Below are 10,803 nucleotides of genomic sequence, written 5' to 3'. Positions count from 1 at the left end.
CGAGGAGCCCCGCTTCCGGGCGGCCCCTGGCGGCGGAGGGGGCGCTGCGGCGCGGAGCCTGGAGCGCAAGGGAAGGGGTTTGGCTAAGGGCCCCAAAGATGCCCAGCCCTTAGTATCGCCGGCACTCACCCTTCACACGCCTGGAGGCTCCTACAGGGACCCGGAACCGCTGGAACCTCCAGAATACAGGCGGGGTGCACTCCTCATGGGGTACAACTTTGGAACTGAGGACGAGAAAGGTGCAGTACACTAGAGACAGACCCAAGAGAGGATGAAGAAACTCTGTGACACCACTACTCACAAACATTCTGCAGGAGGCAGAATGGCATGAGAGGGCACGGCTGGAAGGACGGGCTCCACTCTGTGGCCGCTTCATCCAGTCCCACGACCATGGAATAGGACCAGAATGACCCTGGTAAATCAGCCACAGAATTTTCAGTTCTCAGAACAAAAGAGAAGCCAGGTGGCATCTGTATAATCTGGATTTTGCAGGGCCTGGTGATGATCAAGTCTCAGGTAGGACCCATTCGCTGCCCCTCCAGCTCTCGTCTCCCCTCACCTTCATGCCCTTCTAGATGTTAGAGAAAATTTTGCTCTCGGCAGGCAGCCAGGAAGTCACACAGGCCTATTTTGAATCTCAAATCCTAGCTCTGCCACTTAACATCTGGTCACTTGGCAAGTGTCATCGATCTGTCTGAACGTTGTTTACCTCTTTTGTAAAATGCAGATAATAATCATAACTAACTTCTTGGTAACATCGGATGACACCATGCACATGAAAGGCCTACCGCAGTGCTTGAAACAGGACGCACGTGCAGTTAAGCTGGTTCTCTTCCCTCTGGACCTTATGAGGCCCCATCTACCACTCCTTTAGTAATAGGGTACTTGAGATTTGAAGGTCGGTGAGGTGTGAACTCCCCAGGTTCTCTCTGTCTCTGGCCCTAATGCCACCCGTGCATGAAAATAGGGCAAGTCTGGTCGCCACTTAGCCTCAATAGGAGGACAGGTGGAAAGACTGCCAAATTGCTTCATTCATGCAAGTGTTCGCCCTTCTCTGCACTGTTTGCTTTTTTTACATACCCAGATGCAAGGAATTAAGAACAGGATGGGTGGGGAAAGCAACTGCCCAGACGCCAAAGTGAACAAGGGAAGCGTGGCAAACTTCCCCAGCTCAGCTACAATAAGGCAGTGAATGGCCAGCCATATCAAAGCCACTAAGGTTTCCTAAGCACAAATATTGAGGCAGGCTGGGGTGCCGCCACCCTGAAGCTTCATCGCAATATCCACTCGGATATGAAGGGTATAAAGGGTCCACCCACTCAGAGTTTGGGGTCAATCAGTATCTTACCTGTTCCAGCCCTGAGACTAGTCAGTGTTGGGCAGGATTAACAACAAATGGACATTCTGTGTAAATCACAGACAATGATGTCCCTTATCAGAATCCCGCAGGAGCTGATGAGAGGCGATGGTTTGAAGGGTACTCCAAATCCCTGCTATGCTACTCATGGTTATCTTCTGAAGTTCCCTCAATATTCTTGGGCAAGACCTCTGTCAGTAACTAGTTTCTGAAAAAGTTAAGAACCTGGTTACATCACCTATGATAACAGAGTAAACAAAATAAATCCAGATTATGTTCATGAAGTGAATGGATGAAACACTTGCACGCAGATCCTGGATAATCCTGGATATGTGCCAAGATTCCATTTGTAAAATGTGTTAATTTGGTTATTCATTTAAAAATACTTCTAGAACTAGGCACTGTGTTAGGTGCCTGGGATACAAAGACTTATCCATTCATCGAACAAATACTTGAGTGCCTGTTATTTGCCGGGCACTGTCCTAGGTACCAGGGACATGGTGGTGAACAGAACAGTCTCTATCCTCAGCGACAGACAAATAAACAACTATATAAAAGCATGGGAAATTAATGGTGACACACTGGTGGCATTTAGTGCTGTGAAGAGAAATAAAGTGGTAAGAGAGGAGGGCTTAATGGAGAGTGCTATTTTAGAGAGTGTTCAGGGAGGGCCTCTCTGAGGAGGGGACATTTGAGCAGAGACCACAATGAAGGAAGGGAACATATACCCAGAGGAAAAGCATTCCTGGCAGAGGGTAGTCAGTTCAGAAGTCTTGAGGAGGGAACATCTTGGCATATTCAAGAAGCAGAGACAAGTGAGGCTGGAATGAGCAAGGGGAAGGGTTGGCGAAATGAAATTGGAGAGGAAGGCCGAGGCCAGACAGCTAAGGGCTTTGTTTTTTTCCTAAGTGGAAAAGGAGTCCACTAGCGGTTTGTGGCCGAGGAGTGGCATATGGTTGTTTACATTGTTAAAGGATCACTGGCTGCTTTGCAGCAAGTCCACTGTTGGATGGCAGTGTGGCAACGTGGAGCCAGTCAGGTGCTGTCACATGGAACAGGTGAGAGAGAGTGATGGCTTGGACTAGAGTGATAGAGGGGGAGGTGGTAAGTACTGATCGGATTTGGGAGATGTTTAAAGAATTATGGTAAGCTTCAGTCCCTGCTCTCAAGGAATTTGGGGGGGAAAAAGGATAAAACCTACTAGAAGATAAGGGAAATGACGAGCTAGGTCATATGGGAGCACCAAAGCAGAACCTTTAGGGGAGATGGAGAAGGCTTAGAAACGATGACATCTGAGCCGCATTTTGGAGAAGTAAAACTACACCAGATGAATTAGGAAGGTCATTCCAGGCAGAGGGGATAGTTTAAAGTCAAGACTTGAGAGTGTGAACCTGCATAGTGTGTTTGAGAATCATTTAGTGGTTTGCGGGCGGAGTGGGGTGGAGCAATAAGGGCTGGAAAGGTGGTTGAAACCAGACTGTGAAGGATCTTGAACTTGATATTCAGGAGTTGTTTTTTTTATTCTCTGAATGATAGAGAGTCCTTGAAGCTGTTATGAGTGTGTACAGGGCATAAGCAGAACTGTGTTTTTTAAGATAATGCTGATTCATTGTGGGGTAGACTAGGACACTAAAGGCAACAGCAATAAGAAAATTAGGTTTATTCATTTAACAAAAGTGATTGCGTACTCACCATATGCAAGGCATTGGGAATGGAGCAGTAAATAAATTAACATCATGCTTTTCTTTATGGATTTTAAGTCTGCTGGGGAGGTAATAAGGACTAAATGTAGACTAAATAAGGACTAAATCTGCTGGGTCAGATTCAGGAAATATTTCAGAAATACTATCATTAAGACATAGAAAGTCTTAGATGTGGAAAATGAGAATGGCTTGCCTCTCTGTGAAATATAATGGGAATATAGTTACTGTAAATATCCTGCCACATAGAAACAATTTTTAAATAATTCTTTTGCGTTGTATATATATACACCTTTCTAGCTTTGAAAGCATTTTCACAGAAAGCCTCTCACTTGCTTTAAGTGTTATACAAATTGTAATTATTAAGTAATTACATGTTATATTATTTGACTGTGTAACCTTTGGTGAAAGTTATGCAAAAGAAGAGCTGTTTTGGAGTGCTAGAAAGACATCCTGGCATCCGAGGGCAGTTGGAGAACATGGGCCTGGAACCATGACATTGGTCTAGAGAGAACAGAGTGTTTAGCCATCTTTATGCCTTATTTTTAAGAGACTCTATTCAGAAGGAGTAAGGCAGGGTTAAGGACAAAATTCTGAAAATGTGTATGGATCTCTCATTTAACAGATCTCCAGTTAATAATGCCATGTTCCTCCTGTAATAAACTCCTTTAAAAACTGATCATTACTGACCAGGCTGTATGTCAGGTTCGGAGTCTTGAAAAAGGTTGTGGAGCATTTGCACGGCGGTGCCTGAATTAATTCTCCGTGATGTTTCTTGTCTAGCTTGTTCCTTTCTGCTGTTGTCAGAATCAAATCCTCCTCTTAATCTCTCCCTTGTTTTCAGATGACAAAATCTCTCTGTTAGGTTTCCGAAAGCCGGGATTACAAAATGTTCTTATGGCTTTAAGTCCTCTGTGATTGCGGAACTCAGGAAAGGATTGGATGAAAAAAAATTGAGGGGGGAGGGGGCAGTCAGTGAACTGAATAGGGGATTCCTTTCCAGAAATCTGCCTTTGGACCCAAATGTTCATCACTTAAGAGGATTCCAAGATTTTAAAAATAAAATGAAAAGAGATGTGGATTACAAGAATATATACATGTGTCAAAACTGAACTTTACATGGAAGACTGTACATCTCACTATGTATAAATTATAACTCGATAAAAAGAAAAATCAAGCAAGCAGGACAGATAAAGTGAAAATAATAATGACATGTAGAACCAACTACTACTGGACTGTCTTAGGGACATGAATTACGATTTTCAAACTAGTGGTAACTGAACTCGGTGAAAAGCTTTGGCAGTGTCAGAAGTTGTCAGAAGCTGATTCCTATGTAGGCCATTAGTTATCCGTGGTCTTGTGGGTGCCGTGGGTGCCCTTCATCTGAGCTAGTAAGTTGTTTTTGTTTCTTGGTTTCAAGGGTAAAGGAGAGAAAAAACACAGATGAAGGGAATTCCATCTCCTACAGATGACTGATGGTCAGAAGTTACCATCTTCTTTTAAGAACAGCATATCTGACCTCCAAATAGTAGAACATATCATCACCATTATTCTCTTCCAGAATATTCCTCCCTCTCCCTAATCCAGAGCAGTTCCCAGCCTTTCTAAGATCTTGACTGGGTATAGGATGTGATAACCACCCACCCCAGGCATTACTCCTTTAATACAGATGCCACACCCCTGAACTCCAGCAGAGCAGATGCATACCTTCAGTATACCATGCACCGGAAGTCACCATTACCTACATGCGGTTTCCATTAGCTGAAATCCAACCCATGTTCAGATGACCTAATGACGCTCCAACCACAGTGGCCTCCTTGATTATCTGTCTCCCCACCAGACTGTATGTTCCATGAAAGCAGAGATAGGGTTTGTTTTATTCACTACTGGATATCCAGTACCTCGCACGGTGACTGACACATAACAGCACAGTAGATGCTAGCCTAATATTTAGTGAATGAGTAATAAATTAAAAGAAGCGAGACATTATTGTTTTTATAGAAATTAATCCCTTCTGCTTGGACTCAGTGCGGGGAAATGGAATTGAAAGAAGTCATGGTTTGGTTTGATTTTCTCCTTTCAGACAGATCATTTCTATTGTATGTATCTACATACAATATGGATGCCGAGTGACCAGCCAGCAGAAAGGCACAGGTGACCTTTAAGGACCAGGTATGTCTTTGCCACAGATGGGAAAGTTCTCTGTTTTAATTGCCTGGGGGTTCCACCCAGAGTCAGAGTCTGCCAACAGGGCAGTCTGTGAGCAGGACGGTTACATCTGTGGCACTTGGCATTGTGGCTGGCCCTACACCAAGCAGACCTCCTGGTATCACACGATTGGAAACAAAATGGGTTCAGCAAATGAAGCTCATGTTGCTGCATGGAAAGGTACAACTATTTGTGAAATTACTGAAAATAAGACCCTCTCAACAGACTTGAGTATTAGCAGAGGGATGGGAGGCACTTGGGAGCTCAAAGATGTAACCATTTACCAACCGATGTGGAAGTATTTCAATATTTTAACAACTGAAAGGCAATACCAGAGCAGGTCACCTGATTTCTGGTCCTAAGTGTAAGTAGAAGTAAACCCACCACAGGATGTCCAAGAAGCCTCTGCTTCCTTGAAAACTGCCATTTCTGGGTTTTCGGATGAGATGTATAGGCAATGTCTTTTCCTGGACATCTAAACATTGTGGTTCTGGCTGACGGAGCCTTGCTGGGAGGCTCCTCACCTTACAGAGTTCTGAGATAATTTTCCTTTAGCAAGGGTGACATCACTGACCTGAAGGTGGATTCCAGGCAACTGCCTTATCTGGGGAACAATCAGGTATGTGCAGGTATATGACTCACTGGAAGACAGAGCAATGCGGAGACCTTATCAAGCAGACCTCTACTCTCCCAGCTTTGGCACAGCCAGCCCTGTCCCGAGATGTACAAGGGGACCAGGCTGGATGAGGAAGTCGAAGGTCTAGAGCTAACATCTCAAAGACACTTAGGCTTTAATGGAAAAGGGCTTTTAGAAAAGACCTGGCAAATTCTATGCCCTTTCAACTTCACTTTCTGTTCTCTTTTTATCTGCTTTCAGCATTTCCAATCAATCTTGGAATGAGAGCCCAAGGCAAGAAGCCAGTGGTGCCTGAGAAATGCTAAAGAGCAAACCAATGCAGGGAAACAAATGCCAGCAAGGGACCCCATAGCAAAGAGACAGACACTGTGAGCGACTCTCTTGTTACCATGAGGCTTGCGAGGCGTGTATGCAGGTCTTCGCATTGGCACCATCTGCCAATTCCTCAGGAGGACAGAACAAACCAGCGAGGCATGAAGATTAGATTATGTAACGCTCGAGGATTGCTGTTTTCAAAGAGGAAACAAATGGAACGAATTGATTTGCTTGTCAGAGTCATGTCACTAAAGGCGACCCGTTCCCTCTTCCAAACAGACCTCATTAAAGAGGGGAATGATTCACAGATTCAGAAAATGGGAGACCACAATTGACTCCATTCGTGAGAGCGAGTCCAATTTCCACAGTTGCACTGATAAATCCTGTTCTGATCCCCTTGCCTGAAAAATGACTATTCAGCTACTACCTAAAAGGTACCAGTATGGCAAGGAACACAACTGCCAGTTGCCAGCTACAAACAAGACTGAGAACCTGGGTGTTTTGCCTGAATTAAACTCTCTTGCTTCTGGGAAAGCAGCATCTAATTTTTGAGACCACTGGGGTCATATTGACTATTTAGAGCTCTAAACGGGTGCTTTGATAGAGCGGGGATGTGTTCTTAAAAATACATGCATGGGGAAGGAGATTCATTGCATTTCTCGGATTCTTTTGCCATTGCTGGGCTTCTCTCAGAATGCCCAGCACAATACTTTTTATAGTGTGTTCACTAGATATGAACCAATGACAACTCTGAATCTGCTACCATAGTATCATTACCAAAGGTTTCTTTGTCTCACTAAGATACCAAGATTTAAATGTCAAATCTTTATTCAACACAGAAATGAAGTCTGCACTACCAGTTATTTTCCATTTGCCCCTCCAGATCCTTGTTTCCATCCATCCTGCCCTTTGCCCTAAGGTGCCCACCTGTCCGGATGACATCACTGGCTCCTTTGTCCTCTAGGTGCCTTTTGGGTACAGCCAATGGGAGGAAGCAGCAGGAACCGGAGGACAGGAGAGGGAGGTTGAAGTATTTTATTCCTCAAGTTCCCTCCTTGCCAGATCACCTGAGGTTGGTTGTATCTTTTGATTAAAGGTCACTGCTCTAGGCGGCCCTCTCCACACACAACTCTCTCTCTCTCTGGGCTCTGGAATTTCTTCCAAACTTCAACTTTCAGATCTAGAACTAATGAAGATCCTAGCTATTACCAGCCGCCTGAGTGCTACACTGTCCCTACGGTTTCCCAAACCTTTATAAATAGTCCCTTTATTAAATCCTCCTCTGATGATCCAACTTGGGTGTGCCATCTGTTTCTTATACAGACCCTGACTGATACACCTACCACATGTGTCAGTCTGTTCTCGGCCCTGCACCACTGCTTTGTTGTTTTTTTTTTTTTTAAAGCAAAATTAATAATACAATATGCTACTACTTGATAGTTATTTTTAATGTTCACCTTTTCCCAAGGCTATAATAACAACTTAAAGATAAAACCTAATTCCTCTTTACAACATAATTGTGCAGTAGAGTTTGTATGAGCTAAATATAATTCGGAGAACAAGGCTTTCCATGCCATCAAAATTCACATTAACAAAGAGAGAACTGCAGAACTGATGCCCCTGACTTGAGATTTAGCGGAAAACATATTCCAGTATTTAAATCAATCCCACAAATATTCAAAAGCCTACTATGGGGCCAGAAAGGTGGTGATCTTACAGTGAGTTACAAAATAGACATGGGCTCTGGCTTTGTGGACCTTGGTCTTATTTTATGCGATAAATGTGCTCCTAAAAAATTGAATACAAATGTGTGTTCGTAAATCAAATAATATGTTGTAAGATCATGGGGAGCTTACTGTCTGAATAATAATTTTGTAAAAGAATCACCATTTGATCTTTTGAACCAATTCAGATTTTTCGTCCATCCAACGCACTTTAAGTGAAATTTATCTTTAGTCTGTAGGGAAGATGGTCTCCTTCGGTGCTCCTGGAATAGCAGAAATTATGGAACGGAATTTAGAGGGAAGATAAGTTAACTACCATTTATAGATCACATATAGAATGCTAGGCAATTTGCATCTGTTAGCACATTTAATCCTGGAGGTAAATGCATATTCCATCATTCCCTTATTTTCTACTTACGAAAAATAAAAACCAAAAATTTAGTATGGCAGGTGTGGAATTCAAAGTCTTTTTTCCTAAATGAGAAAGCAAGGCAAAATATTATTCATTGTAGGACTATAAAGATCACATTATTCTCCAGCTTCAATGGCCTCCCACTGCTCCGAGGATCAAGTCCAAAATTCTTCACATGGCCACCCGTTCCCGCCTCAACTCTCTCAACCATCCAGGCTTCTTCCCACTTTGCGCCCACCGTTCCAGATCTGTCTGCACCCTCTTCCTCTCTCCTCCTCTCCAGACTAAGTCAGATTCATTCCTTCGGTTTCCACTGATATTACACCTTCCCAGGGAATGTCTGTTTCTCCAGCTGGGCCCGTGTCCCTGTATCGCTAGTGTCCAACACCAGACAAGGGCTGAATGCTAATCCGTTGCCCGCCTGAACAAATGAGGAAGGGTTGCCCAGGGGGGATGCCCTGCTTGATGGGGGCCATTTCTACCATTTCCTTGGTCTGATTTCCTTCAGTCCCAAGAGCCCAGCAAGCCTCCTTCAGAAATGGAAAGGCCAAACAAACCTTGTTTGAGATTCTAGGAGATTTTTACATTCTCTCTCCACCTCAAGCATATACTCAGGCACTCCAGAACTCAGAGCTCCAGCCTAGGTGACAACATAACGGTGCCAAGGGTCACAAAGCACGCAGAATGTCCCTCTGGCCTCGCACCTCCCGGCTTATATGGCATTGGATCACGTGACTTGAGGAGGCTGCACCTGCGCGGGAGGATTATTCATCATGGGATCTCCCCACTGTAGCCTGAATACTGCGGCTACGCATTTCATGCTGGGCCGCTTGAGGGTAGGAGAGGGTGCGCAGGTTGGGAGAGGGATTCAGGAGGTCACTGGGGAAGTCGGGGTGGGTTTTGGATGTACTGAGCATCAACCAGTGGCAGGCACTGGATTGCATTATCTCACCGACTATTCCCAACGGCTTTGTGTAGTAGAGATTGTGTCCATTTTACAGATGGGGAAATTGAGGCTCCGATGGTTTTCAGGACTTGTCCAAAGGCAAAGGTAATGACAGTCCTGAGATTTAAACCCAAGTTCTTCTGGCTCCCAAATGCCCAAGCTCTCTTAGGTCCTTGCTCATCTTTCAAAAGTAAAGTCTGTCTCCCCAAAGTGTGGTCGCCACTGGGAGGGAAAGGATTTCGTGCTCGCCTTCCCCAGTAACTCCAAGCCAGCTGCCTGCCTAGGTTCATGTCCTGGCTGTGTGACTTTGGGTAAGTCATGTCACCACCGGGCCTCAATTTCATCGTCTATAAAATGCAATATTGCCTGCTGCCCATTACTTAAACGAAAATTAACTCTTCTAACAAAAATGTAGCAGTGCCTACCCGATGCTAGGTACTGTGCTAGGTAAGCCCAGGGTGTGCCCAAACAGAAGAGATCATGTAATTAAATGATATAGTGTGTGAATATACTAATAAACTCCAAAGTCTATTAATAATATATGTTATTATTATATATGTTAGATGATGGCAAGTGTCATGGAGAAAGGAAATAAGGAGGGTATTGGACGGGTGCAATTTTAAGTAGAATGGTCAGGGAAGGCCTCACGGAGAAGTTGGCCTTTGAGCAAAGACCTGAAGGAGATGAGGGAGGAAGACATGCCAGGGATTGCTATAAAACCTGGACAAGTTTGGACCCATTTCCCATTAAGAACAGATGAGATCTAAAAATGGACCTGGCATCCCCATTGAAGCCTTGCAGTTCTCCTGTGGGGTTCCCTTATTGGAAGGTGGGCAGCTCTGCTGTGGGTTTCTCACAGCTGGCTCCTGAGGAAGTGGAAACAGCCTGTTACAGGTATGAGGATTCGCAGCCAACAAGCTCTTCTTTGCATCTCCAGAGCAGTGGGTATTTCCATTAGTTAGAGGAGGGTCTGCTGTGCCCTTGGAAATTTCTCCTTTTTGCTCCATTGAAAACAAAAGCAGCAGGAAGACAGAAATAGTACTGGTGCTAACGTTTTGCTGAACGTCCCATCTCATCCAGGTTCTCAAACACATGTAGAAGCTCGTTCACACAAATGTATCTGCTCAAAGCCCCTGACATAGATACAGGAATGCTGGCGCATGTCTGCTCACAGGCTTAGAACACTGCACAGAGAAGTCTAGTCGGAGAGAAAACTATCGAGCTAGGACTTGGCCAGCTCTTCTTTTAGTAAATGTTCTGGAAAAAAAAAAAAAAATCTCACTAGCTAAGATGAAGAGACAGAGCCCTAGGACTATCCAAACGGAAAAGCCACTATATCCAACAGACAGAGGCCCAGAGAAGTGAAGTTAGCTGTCCAAGGTCACACAGCAAGTCTGTGAAAATCCCAGTGAACTCATGCAGGCGACAAATGTTTATTGAACACTATCTATGTGCCAGGCACTAGGAATACAGCAGAGATCAAAACAGCAAAAAAGTCCTGTCC

The sequence above is a fragment of the Pteropus alecto genome, unplaced genomic scaffold (assembly GCF_000325575.1).
Source record: "Pteropus alecto unplaced genomic scaffold, ASM32557v1 scaffold113, whole genome shotgun sequence".
In the NCBI taxonomy this organism is placed as follows: domain Eukaryota; kingdom Metazoa; phylum Chordata; class Mammalia; order Chiroptera; family Pteropodidae; genus Pteropus; species Pteropus alecto.
The sequence above is the reverse complement of the archived record's forward strand: the minus strand, read 5'-3'. Positions refer to the sequence as shown.